This window comes from Panthera tigris, chromosome D1, assembly GCF_018350195.1.
Source record: "Panthera tigris isolate Pti1 chromosome D1, P.tigris_Pti1_mat1.1, whole genome shotgun sequence".
In the NCBI taxonomy this organism is placed as follows: Eukaryota; Metazoa; Chordata; class Mammalia; order Carnivora; family Felidae; genus Panthera; species Panthera tigris.
Window position 1 is genome coordinate 17,804,527 of NC_056669.1, and position 12,723 is coordinate 17,817,249.

The following is a 12,723-nucleotide window of genomic DNA, read 5'->3' on the forward strand; positions in this document are numbered from 1 at the left end:
TTTTTGGTGAAGTCACTTGGTCCAAGTTATAAGGTGGGTAGTGACGGAGCTGGGGTGTCAGCCCAGGGCTCCAGGCTCCCCGGCCTGCGTCCTTTCCGGGGGGCTCTGTGGCCCTCCGCACAGGAGCGAGAGGGGAGGCAGTGAGCGACATCAGTAAACCATTTGGTCCCATCTTGGCATCCAAACCCAATTGGATTGGCACCAACCAGGGGAATGATCTTAATTCTCGAAGGCTCTTAGATTGTGAACTCCTTGGGGGCAGAGATATGGCCTGTGTTTTTGTCTCTAGCAGAAGGTTCAAGTAGTAGGGACAAAGTGTAATAATAATAACAGCTAGTGCTTTTCAAATGCCTAGTATATATCAAGCACAATACAAAGCTCTTTCCATATCTTAGTTCATCCTCTTAAGAACTTTAACCTTGAAGATACTCTTTATGGTTCTATTATTATTTTAGGTACTATTTAGGGTACTGTTGTACCCATTTTATAGGTGAGGAGGCTGAGAGTCAGTGTAGATGATTAATTAGCCCAAAGTCCCCTAGCTGGTAAGTAGCAGAGTTGGAATTTGTACCCAGACGGTGTGATTTAAAAAAAAAAAAAAAAAAGGTGTTTTTTGTTTTTTTTTTCATTAAGTAAACTTTACCCCCAACATGGGGCTCCAACTCACGACCCTGAGATCAACAGTTGCATGTTTTACCAAAGGAGCCAGCCAGGCGCCCCTCAGGTGGTCTGATTTCAAACTAGGTGTCAGAAATTTCTTTGTGCCCGTGTGGGTGCACGCACGTGTATGTGACACATGTACTGGGTTTCCCCTCACCTCCTGGAGTCCCCCTGTGGCTGCTTCACTGTCTTGTCCCCCATCTTGTAGGCAAGGAGGCCAGCTTGGAGGGGCATAAATCTTCCCTACACTCTGGTGCTTTGCTTGTCTTTCCTTGGCCTGATTTCTTTGACCCCCAAGCGAGAGGTCACTGGCAATGTGGGGGAATCGGTTAAAGACCACCCTCATCAGAGCTCCTGAGTGGGCCCTGAATCCTGTGTCAGTCTTTTCCATCCGGGCCAGGAGGGCCTGGGGTGGAAGCCAGACCAGGGCAGCGCCAGGAACCATTGACGAGACTCTCTCGTCGAGATGAGAAGTTTGAGTGTTGATGGAGCTCAGGTGACCCTTGGCTCCTCGAGGTCACAGCCGCCCCACCCTGCCCACACCAACCAGCATTAGTTTACCAACCATCCCCTTTAGGGCCCTGGGGCCCAGCTGGCTGGCGTGGCTACCTGCATCATCAGGAGGGAGGTCTCGCTGGGGTCTTGGACTCTCAGAGACGTGACGGGGTGTCTCTGGAAGAAATCTGATGGAGCACCCCTGTCACACTCGAGCTTGGTGATCTTTCCAGCATCTCCCCTAGCCTAGTTTAGTTCGTCAGATCATGATAGAAGAACGTCCCCGGCAAGATGGAGACAGGGTAGGAATTTGGGCATCTCTTTCTGGAGGCAGCTACCTCTCTCAGAGGCGGAGAAGACTAGAGGGAGGGCCAGAAGACCCCTGGGGAGTCATTTCCTGGGGGTGGTTGTGGAGCTTCTCCCCAGCTGCTCTCTGCTCCTGGGCTCCCGTCAGACAATCAGCCCTTATGCGGAAGCTGCCAGTGCAGCTTCCTGGTGGGGATCCCATAGTCAAAGGCTTCCAGTGTTCTTCTTGGTGATTTCTGCCCCTGCCCCGAGGATCTCTCTCAGAGGTAGATGGGGCACCTAGGGAGTATCGTCCCAGACTCTCCGAATTTCAGTAACTAGCTGAAAACCAGTGTTAATTTGGTGGAGAGGTTGGGTCAGATTCCAGGACTCCCGTCCCCCGCTCAGGGCTCTGTCTGCACACCCAGTGCCTTCTGAAGGTCGCCCGCGCTCCGGGCAAATAGTGGAGGCAGCGGTCCTTGGGCGCACCTGCTCTGCCCAAGGTTGAGACTATTGCACAGAATCAAGCAGCATTGGTCCAGAAATGCCTATTTTCCTGCTCGGAAAACTGAAACCCAGGGTAATGAAAAATAGAGCCTTGTTCCTGGAAGGAACCTGATCATTTGTTCAGCATCCTACCTGATGCTGTCCTCTCATCTGCAGACAGGACGTCCGCTGGCTAGTTATCCAGCCTCGGCTGCCTCCTTTTCCTCCTGTTCCTCCTGTTCCTCCCCGTCTTCTGAACGCTGACATTACTGAGCACTTATTATGTTCTAGATGCTTTATGTATGCTAAGTTGACCTACCAACAACCAACCCTGTGAGTAAACTGAGGTCCAGAGAGATCCTGTAGCTTGCTCAAGGTGATATACTAGTGAATGGTATAAATTTGGCTGTCGGGGCCATGCTCTTGATCACTTGTGCGGCAGCTGGAAACGAGGGGTCATGTGAGAACACCCAGCATGCAGTCTGGCATACAGAAGGCGCTCAGGAAATGCTAGCGATTTTCTTCAAAAAATACCAGAAGGTTTTACCTGATACTGAGCCAAGTCTACTTCCCATGGGTCCTTGTTCTGCACCCCTCCTGGGGACCCCAGAAGGTACTTCTACCCTTCTTCCTGTTCCAGTCCTCGGGCTGTGAAGATACCTCACGAGCAAGCGGCAAAGCCAGCATTCAGTCTCTTCCTCACTGGGTTGCTTTCCAAGACTCTTTTCCCCACACGGAGTCCCCTGCCTGGGAAGATCAGATGGCTTGGTGGAGCTCAGAGAGATGGCTAAGGCCAGGACGCATGGGCGGGTAGGTGCCTGACCTTTGGCCACAGGGCTCTGTGGGTAGTGGCCACACATCCATTCCCAGTGATCGTCTCCTGAGCGCCTCTGGTGTGCCAGGCACGGCCACAGAGTGGCACTGACCGGGCGTGCCCCAGGACCGGGCCCTTATGTGACACGTGCGCAGACCCCTTCTGACTCTGTCCGGTGCTACACTGGGCCTCGTGTCCTGGGGGCAGGTGGCTGAGGACCGAGGTGGCCCCCTGCTCCTTTGAGCTCCTACGAGGCTAGGTGATGCTGCAGATACCCCGCCCCCTCCCCGAAAGGGCCAAAAAGTTCAGATGACCCAAATCTAGTAGTACAGAGTGGGCAGCTAGGTGGAGAAAGCTCACCAGTTTGAGCTGAGATAGCACCGTCCCATTCTCCTTTGAAAAGTGAGAGTCCTGCCAGAGTCCAAAGTAAATAGGCTGGAACATGCGATCTGCCAGGTGGGGTGCAGATTGGAAGTAACAAGGCCACCGGGCTGCGTGGATAGTGGAGAGTCGGCTGAGAAAGCGCATTTCCATCAGCGCGAGGCTGGCCAGGCAGGCGGCTGGCCGGCCGTCCCTCTGACCCTCTGCTCCTCTTTGGAGAGGGGGTTAGCCGAGGGGGATACTTGACCGGGGGCCTCGGGAGCTGGGACGGAGCCGCCCTTTGTCCCATGTTCCTAAGCCGATAACCGCTGCTGATCTTGTTGTGTCTTGTTGTGTCCATTGTCCCGTGTCATCACTGGAGCCCCGGCTGGGCACTGTAGGGGTTATTAGCTCCATCTGACCCAGGAGAGAAGGGGTGCTCCAGGAGCCGGAGTTACTTGCTTGCCTTGGGTCACGCAGCTGAACCACAGCACTGCCCTTTTTCCGCATCCATGGCTTCTCCACGGTGGCCTGTGCTTCTCCAAGGAGCCAGTAGGTGTCTCTGTTCAGCCCTCCAGCCTCCGCTGAGGAGGGACTTCCATTGGAGCAGCTCTCTTGGGGGAGGGTCAGGCCACACTCTGATGCCTCCAGGAGGTCAGCAGGGGTCATGGTCTGTCTGCCCTATGAGACGCAAGCTCCATTGGCCCAGGGCCTGGGTCTGTTTCTCAGCATTGCCTCCCCAATAACTAGGACAGTCCCACCATATAGTAGGTGCTCAATAAATATTTGCAGAATGGTCGGCTGCTTTTGTGAGCCCCTTGTCTGCAGAGGCCGTGGATGTGGCATCCCTAAGCTAGGGATGAGCGTTAGTTCTGGAAAGCTTGGATGGGCTGCTTCAACTCAGACTTGTTCAGTTGTGAGGATCTCAAAATACATTTTCTCCTTGCATTGCGGGGTTAGCGTGACCCATAACGAACAGAACCAGTACAAACAGCAACTGTGCGTGGCGGGGGGGTGGGGGGGTGCCAGGATGGCTCAGTTGGTTGGGCATCCAACTTTGGCTCAGGTCATGATCTCGCGGTTTGTGAGTTCGAGCCCCGCGTCAGGCTCTGTGCTGACAGCTCAGAGCCTGGAGCCTGCTTCGGATTCTGTGTCTCCCTCTCTCTCTGCCCCTCCCCTTCTCACGCTCTGTCCATCTGTCTTTCAAAAATAAATAAGCGTTAAAAAAAAAAAAGAGCAACCGTGGGTCTTCCTGGACCTTGGCCCTGAGCACTTCACGCCGTCCTTCAACCCAGCCGAGCCTGGCACGAAGGGCTGGGAGGACTGGACAGGGGTGTCTAGTGAGAACAGAGGCGGTCCATGCATGGGTGAGGGGCTCTGACTTGAGATCAGAGGGGTGGCTCGGGGAGCAGAGGCCTGAGCCCCGTGGATGCTCCTCCAGACATGCAGGGTGAGCTGGGACCGTGTGTGCCCTGAACTTCGTTCACTTGCACGTGGAGTTAGCTGTGTCGGAGGGCGGTGGGCAGGGTGGGGCGTGGCTAGGAAGAGGGACCCAGGATGTAGGGGAAGAGAGGAGGTCCTGCTTGACCTCCCACCCCCTGGATTCTGGGGCGTGATCAGGAGCTACATGTGGAAACAGGGGCTCAGTGGCTCTGGCCACCTGCTGCTGGCCATGGTCAGCCGTGTCAGCCTGGTTTCCTCCTGTGCCCGTTTCTGCTGATGGGTGGTCGTGGGCTGAGAGGGGTCTGGGGCCGGGCCTGGGGTGACTTGTATCCACCGCAGGGGACTTAGGGATCAAGGGAGATTTAGGCCGACCATCTCGTTTTACAGTTGAGGGAACTGCTCGCAGAGGGGAGGTGACTTTGCCCAAGGTCACTCGGCTTGCAGAATCGGGGTTCCCCTGACCCCTTGTCTCTTTGTCTCGCGCCCCCTCCGACTCACAGGGAGCCTCCTTTCGAGCCAGGGGAGCCAGTGCCCTGCTCCACTGCCCCGCCCCTCCCTGGCCGGGGCCCTCCCCAGCTTCTAGCCATCCATCCTGGACAGGGTGCCGAATGAGCCACAGAGGCAGGCCCTGCTCTCTGGGACTTGTGATCCCAAGAGACGTGGGGAGAAGAGGCGGGGAGAGGCATCACACGGACCCACGGCGGGCAGTACCCATGGGCCTGTCGGGTACGTGCCCGGGTTAGCTGTGCGTTGAGATCCAGGGTCCGGGTTGAAATGCACAGAGCAGGACAGGCCGACGACTCTCCTCGGAGCGATCCACAGAAGCTTCTTAGAAGAGGGGACTTCCTGGCAGCATGAGTCCCTGTCTCTATTTACTGTGTAGCCTTAGTCATCTCAGTTACCATATCCGAAGCCTCTGCCCAGCAACAAAATGGGGACAATAAAGAGCCTCTTTTCCTAGGGCTTGGGGAAGAACAAATCAGGTAGCATCTGTGAACGGGCAGCTTAAATCATAAGGTGCTTTCAGTACATACTGTGTGACTTTATTTACATAAGATTCAAGAACAGGCAAGGCAATCTTCGGTAACGGAAGTCAAGATAGTAGTTACCCTTGCAAGGGGGCGGGGGGCTCCCTCTAGAGACTGGGACCTGCTCCGTGTCTTGATGTGAGAACCGATCATATGGGAAATTCACTGAGTGCTACGTGTACGTGCACTTTTCTGTACATACATTATACTTCTGTTTTATTTTGTTTTATTTTAAATGTTTATTTTTGAGAGAGAGACAGACAGAGCATGAGTGGGGGAGGGGCAGAGAAAGAGGGAGACACAGAATCCGAAGCAGGCTCCAGGCTCCGAGCTGTCAGCACAGAGCCTGACGCGGGGCTCGAACTCACGAACTGCGAGATCACGACCTGAGCCGAAGTCGGACGCTTAACCGGCTGAGCCAAGTATACGAGCCATATACTTCTGTTTTAAAAGTTTTTAAAAGTGGTTATAATGGCTAAAGTCTGGTCGCTTGAAGAGGAGGCCTGGAATGGCATTAATAGGAAATAGAAGGTGATATTTGTTGAACACATTTTAGGCAGGGTGCCGCCCCTTTCCTGTGCATTTTCTCATTTGATCCCTTACAACAAACCCCATTTTGCAAGTGGGGAAACCGAGGCTCGGAGAGGTGACGTAAATTGCCCCGTGTCACCCAGCCAGCCCGTGGCGGAGGGGGGCCCAGGTCAGGCGTGACTCCGGGGCCGGCGTTCTCGGCAGAGTGTGAAGGACGGAAGCGTTGCCCTGACCGCCTCCTCCGCTAACCGGGGGCGAGACTCCTGGCCTGTGCTGTCGTGGCAAATCCGACTGTGCCAGGCTCCTGCTGGGCCCGGCAGCTTGTGGTGGAACGTGCGGAGCGGCCACTGTTGCCGTGCTGGTCCCAATCTGGAGACGCCTCTAGAATGCGAGTCAGTGGGAAGCAGGAGCCAGGAGGAGCGCGTTTGTCTGGACAGGAGCGAGCCGTGCTGAGCTCAGTGCGAGGGTCTCCGGGGTCGCGGTGGGGAGGGGGCGGCGTGGAGCCCTCCGGGGTGGATCCCTGCCAGGTGAGACAGGGGGAACGCAGTATTTCTCCCAGCAGTCGTAGAAGGAGGAGGGAGCCGCTCTTCCTAATGTATTTGCATCTTCATAGACACCTTCCTGCTCAGAAGCCAAGGCACATGCTGGCGTCTTCCAGCGGGCTGGGGGCTGGGGGGAAGATGGGAAGTCAGGTGCTTTTGTTGCCCGTATTATTTGGCTAAGTAAGTCAGCCAAACTCAGACTAAGCCACCCTGACGTGTGGCCTTGTCTGCCGGGAGAGAGGTGGCATTGTGTTTGTGTTTATATGCAACTGGCAAAACGGATGAAGCCTCATTGTTGTCCAAGGTTTCCAATCAGATGGTGAAAAAGAGGGCCTGGTGGCTTCATTCAGGGTGCCGGAGGGCAGACAGCTCCTTTACCGGATGAGCCTGCTCACCTCCTCTGGGGGGCCTGCCCTGATTTAACCCCTTTCAGCCCTTTCCCGTCACATCCCGGCCCTCAGCGAGGACATATACACTGTGAATAGAGTAAATACATTTAGCAAGTTCTGGTTGTTTATGATTTACTTTGTCTGAGGTCTATCTCTGGGACACTGATCCTGTTACCCCCATTTGACTGGAGGCTGACTGAGGGCAGGGAGCATGAGGACCCTTCCTTTGAGCCTGTCTTGGGGATTCCAGCTACTTACCCGTCTGCAGTGCTCACTCTAGCTGCCCAGGGTAGCCTTGGCTCTCTGCCCCAGGATGTTTGCACATGCTGTTTACCTTGCTTGGAACCCCTTCCTCTACCTCCTTTCCTTCTCTTGCTTCACTCCTGTATATGGATTCCTCTTCCAGGCAGCCCTTTCCTGCTGCCTCCTCCAGCCTGAACGAGGTCTGTCTTGTGTGCTCCATAGCCTCCAGCACTCCTTCCCTTTGGAGTCTCCTTGACTGGGCCGTGAACTCTGGGGAACCAGGGACTGGATTGGGCTGTCCTGGCCACTTCTGTGCCCCAGACTCCAACCCAGTGCCTGGCAGCTCGCAGCATGTTTGTTGAAAGAGGTGAGACCGTGGAGCGCCCAAGAAGGGAGCAAGGTTCCAGAGCTGCTCTTTCGGGAGCCCGGTTGCTGTGCCTGCCTGTGCCGGAAGGCTGCCCTTGTCTGTGACTCCTTCCAGCTGAGTATGAGCCCCCGAAACAGCTGCTAGAGGCGGGGGTCGAAAGCGCAGCCTGGGCGCCAGTGACCGCATTTTTTTGCTCAACGCCGAGTTCCTGGCAGCTGCACACAGGTGTGTGTTCTGTGGGATAACAGTGTTCCACAAATATGCCTCGAGAGCGAATGTGTGAGACCCCTGCAGGGAGTGGGGAGGGGACCGGGAAAGGGTCTGGCCATCATTTATCCTTCCGTGGAAGCGGGTGAGGGTGGTACCCGTATCCTACGCTTCTTGGTGGAGAGAAGCCTTCCTCCCACGTGTCCCCCCCACCTCGGCCACCATCTCCGCTACGGGCGTGCTTGCTTTTGGGTGCTCTCTTATCCAGCTTCTCCATTTGATGCTCCCAGCAACCCCGGGAGGTGAGTGTTACTGGCCCATTTCACAGATGAGGAAACGGAAGTTCCGGGTGGTTTCGCAGGCGTGCTTGCACCGTGTCAACTTGACTGGTAAGCGGGAGAGCTGGGATCCTGAGATCCAGTTCGTCTGGCAGAACAGCCCTACCATAGCTGCCCTTCCTCCCAGGCAGCTCGGTGCCCTGCTTAGGAATCGGGGAGCCCCAAGGGTGAGTCCTCAGAGCACCTTCCGGTTCTTGCTTGGTGCCCGAGAGTCTGTGACCTTGGAAGGGCCTGTGTCCCAACCACAAAGTGTGGGGGGGAGGGGGAAGTCTGGCTTTGACGAATGGCCCCGTGGTCCCAGGACATGCAGGGCTAATTCAAGTGCAAACAGTGTATTAGTATTTATTACTCATGCTCCACTGCTAATAAAATTTGAGTTTTAAAAATAATGGTGAGCAAATGAATTGGTCGATGGCCTGTGGGAAGAGGATGCAGAGAAGGATATTTCATGGAGCGGAGTGACAGGGGGACCTAGCTCCTGCACGTTCCTTACTGGCTAGGGGATGGGAGGGACCGTTACTGGGGGCAGCTCTCCACTCCTGGTCTGGTTCGGGGAGTCGTTAATCTGCATGTTAACGTTTGTCAGAGAGCATTTGTCAATGGCGGCAGTGCCACCCTCCGGGCTGGGTGGATACCTCCCAGGTATCTATTTCAGTTACCTGTGCTTAAAATGCGTACTTTGGAAAGTCACTTCCTGCAGTGACCCATGCCTGCGATCAGTGGGCACCTCTGCCTTTGACGCCGGAGTTGGGACAGCAGGCTGGTTTCTGCCAGGCAGGGCAGGGACCTAAGGAGTTTCTCAGACAAACCGAGGGACAGACCGTAGGCTCCGCGATGTCAGAGTGTAGGAAGAGGGAGAGAGGGCCCTGGGGTGTTGAGGGGACTCGGAGCCGGAGAGCATTTTGGGGGTGAGGACAGCTCTGATCGTTAGACCCCTCTCCCCTCTCCCCTGCAGTAGACCGCACCTCTAACCCCTGTAATTCATCGGTCCTGCTTGCGTCTCAGGAGCAGCGTGGGCTGGAAGGAGTATACTTTAAGAAAGACAAGGCCTGCTACTCTGTGACCTTGAGCAAGCCATTGACTGATTGATTGATATTTAATAAATCATTTAATATTTATATATTATTTATTTAATGTTTATTTTTGAGCGAGAGAGAGAGTGTGAGCGGGGGAGGGGCAGAGGGAGAGAGGAGACCGAGAATCCAAAGCAGGCTCCAGGCTCTGAGCTGTCAGCACAGAGCCCGATGTGGGGCTTGAACCCACAAACCGTGAGATCATGACCTGAGCCAAAGTCGGGCGCTTAACTGACTGAGCCACCCAGGTGCCCCCTGAGCAAGCCATTTAACCTCTTTGTGACTTGGTTTCCTTCATCTGTAAAACGGGAATGATGAGACCTGGCCCGTCATAGATCAAGAGGGAAAGCGGGGCCGCGTGAGCAGAAGGGAGGTGCCGGGCCTTCAGATATTTGGAGACCGCGCTCACACTTTCCTCAAGAAATTGCTTTGCTTCAAGCTGGGCTTCTGGAGGGCTTAGAAAATGGGAGGGGACTTGGGATTTGTGTGTGTAGGTAGTACTCGAGACAGCTTTCAGCATGTAGCTGTCGGGAACAATGGAAGGAGGAAGGGCATCTTCCTCTTCTCGCCCTCCCTGCCCCCACCACGCACCTGCTCCATAATGCTGCCCAAAATAGTGCTCGGACACCGGGCGTCACCAGTGCGCCGGACTGGGTGCTCTGCACGCCTGCTGTCCAGCTCTCACCCGGCCTTGAGGTGGGCACCCGTATGATCCCCTCTTCCTGCAGCAGGAAACTGAGGCCCCGAGCTGTGAGGGGCCTCCCCAAGGTCACAGTTAGAACTGGGCTCTGCCTGGCTCCTTCAGCACCCTGTTGCCTCGAGGTTCCGGCCCAAGGATGTCATGCCCAGGGTCTTGTCAGTGACCTTGGGGTGTCCCCGTGAAGTGGCTGCCCTCTGTTTTCTCCCCTTGACTCCAAAACGGAGGCCTCCGTCCTGCCCTGTGTCTGGATGCCCTGAACGTGAAGAAGGATGTCAGTGCCCCTGGCACGTATGTTGCCTCCGAAGTGCCATGGTTTTCAGGGAGCTGGACTTCCAAAGGCTGAGCCAGGGTCTGTGCCCACTCGCCCGGTTGCTTGATTCTGATTTTGGCCTTTTTGAGTCTGTGGTTGTTTCACCCGAGTCCTCAAGTGAGCTGGTCACCTGCTCTGAACATCCTTGCCCCAGCCCCAGGCCCGGCTATCTGCATCTGCCCAGGCCCACCCTGCACCCCAGGGTCTCTTGATCTGTGTGTCCCATTGGGGTCTACCTGAGCAGGGGCACAGGGACCCTGCTGGGCTATCGGGGAATGTCCCAACGACTGGGAGGCATTGACTCAAGATCTTCCCTGAGGGGGAAAGGGTATTGTTTAGACATTGCGTGTAAATGAGTAATTTTGTAACTGTTAATTGAATGTCCATTGATTGCCTGTCAGAGGTTTGATTTAATCTGTCCTTCCCTTCTGAATCTCAGTAGACTGCTTAAACAGTTTGCTTGCTTGGTCCTCGTTTTTCTTTCCCTAATGCGGACTCCTCCCCTGCACCCCCCAACCTTGGTTTCATTTCACTGGCTTCATCATGAGCATCTTTTGTTTTCTGGTACCAGCCTTGGCCTCCCTGTAGCCACTAGTCTCTCCCAAGTGGATTCGCATGACTCATTTCCCAACTGGAGTTTTCTAAAGTATCCGGAGACCCAGGTGAGGACAGAGTTGGCCTGGTACATTTCTTTGGGGATTTAAGTGCTTTGAGATGTTCTTTGGAAGACAGAGAAAAGGGGTCTGGAAACTTACAGGATGAGGCCTGGTTTTGCTCGTTCGTTTATTCGTTCGTTCATTCATTCATTCATTCGTTCATTCATTATTTTGGGGGCATCAGCTTTATAGCAGGCCCAAATTGCAGATCCCACATGTCCTTGGTAGAGGACCAGAGATAGGAACTCAGGCAGCTGACCCAGGGATGCTGGTTCCTTCAGCACCCCTCTATCTCATACCTGTTGTCTGGCCCCAGGATGTCGGGCCAAGGGTTGGGTCAGTGACCTTGGGGTATTCCCTGCGGAGCCAGATTATGGAAGGTCTTATGTGTGTGCGCTAAAAAAGTTTAAACTTTATCCTGAAAGCTACAGAGAGCCGCTGAGAAATCTTAAATAGAGGAATAGATAGATTAGCTTTGCTTTTAGAAATAATTGCTCTAGGGGCACCTTGGGTGGCTTAGTTGGTTAAGCGTCTAGCTTAACCAGGTCATGGTCTCATGGTTTGTGAGTTCAAGTCCCACATCGGGCTCTGTGCTGACAGTGTGGAGACTGCTTGGGATTCTCTCTCCTTTTCTGTTCTCCCCCACCCCCTCTCTCAAAGTAAATAAATAAACTTAGAAAGAAAGAAAGAAAGAAAGAGAGAGAGAGAGAGAGGGAAGGAGGGAGGGAGGGAGAAAGAAAGAAAGAAAGAAAGAAAGAAAGAAAGAAAGAAAGAAAGAAAGAAAAAAAGAAAAGAAAGGAAGGAAGAATGAAAGGAAGGAAGGAAGAAAGAAAGAAAGAAAACCACTCTGGCTGCAGTATGGAGGATGGGTGGGACTTGACCCAGACCAGAGGCATAGAGAGCAGTAACCTAATTTGGCAATGACCCTGTGCAAAAACTAGGTATTGACTAAGGCAGGGGGAGCGGGGGCTTTGGCGGCAAGGAGGAGGCAGGACACCTAGGGGTTGACTGCGTATGGGTGAAGGGTGGTGGGTAAAAGTCAAGTGTTTAGATGATTCTCAGATTCTTATTTTAAATTGTTTAAAATTTAATTCATTTTAAAAATTTACATCCAAGTTAGTTAGCATGTAGTACAACAATGATTTCAGGAGCAGATTCCTTAGTGCCCCTTACCCATTTAGCCCATCCCCCCTCCCACAACCCCTCCAGCAACGCTCTGTTTGTTCTCCGTATTTAAGAATCTCTTATGTTTTGTCCCCCTCCCTGTTTTTACATTTTTGCTTCCCTTCCCTTATGTTCATCTGTTTTGTATCTTAAAGTCCTCATATGAGTAAAGTCATATGATATTTGTCTTTCTCTGACTAATTTCACTTAGCATCATACCCTCCAGTTCCATCCACCGAGTTGCAAATGGCAAGGTTTCATTCTTTTTGATTGCCCAGTAATACTCCATTGTATATATATACCACATCTTCTTTATCCATTCATCCATCAATGGACATTTGGGCTCTTTCCATACTTTGGCTGTTGTTGATGTGCTGCTATAAACATTGGGGTGCATGTGTCCCTTCGAAACAGCACACCTGTATCCCTTGGATAAATGCCTAGTAGTGCAATTGCTGGGTCGTAGGGTAGTTCTATGTTTAATTTTTTGAGGAACCTCCCTACTGTTTTCCAGAGTGGCTGCACCAGCTTACATTTGCACCAGCGGTACAAAAGGGATCCTCTTTCTCCACGTCCTCGCCAACATCTGTTGTTGCCTGAGTTGTTCATGTGAGACATTCTGACAGGTGTCA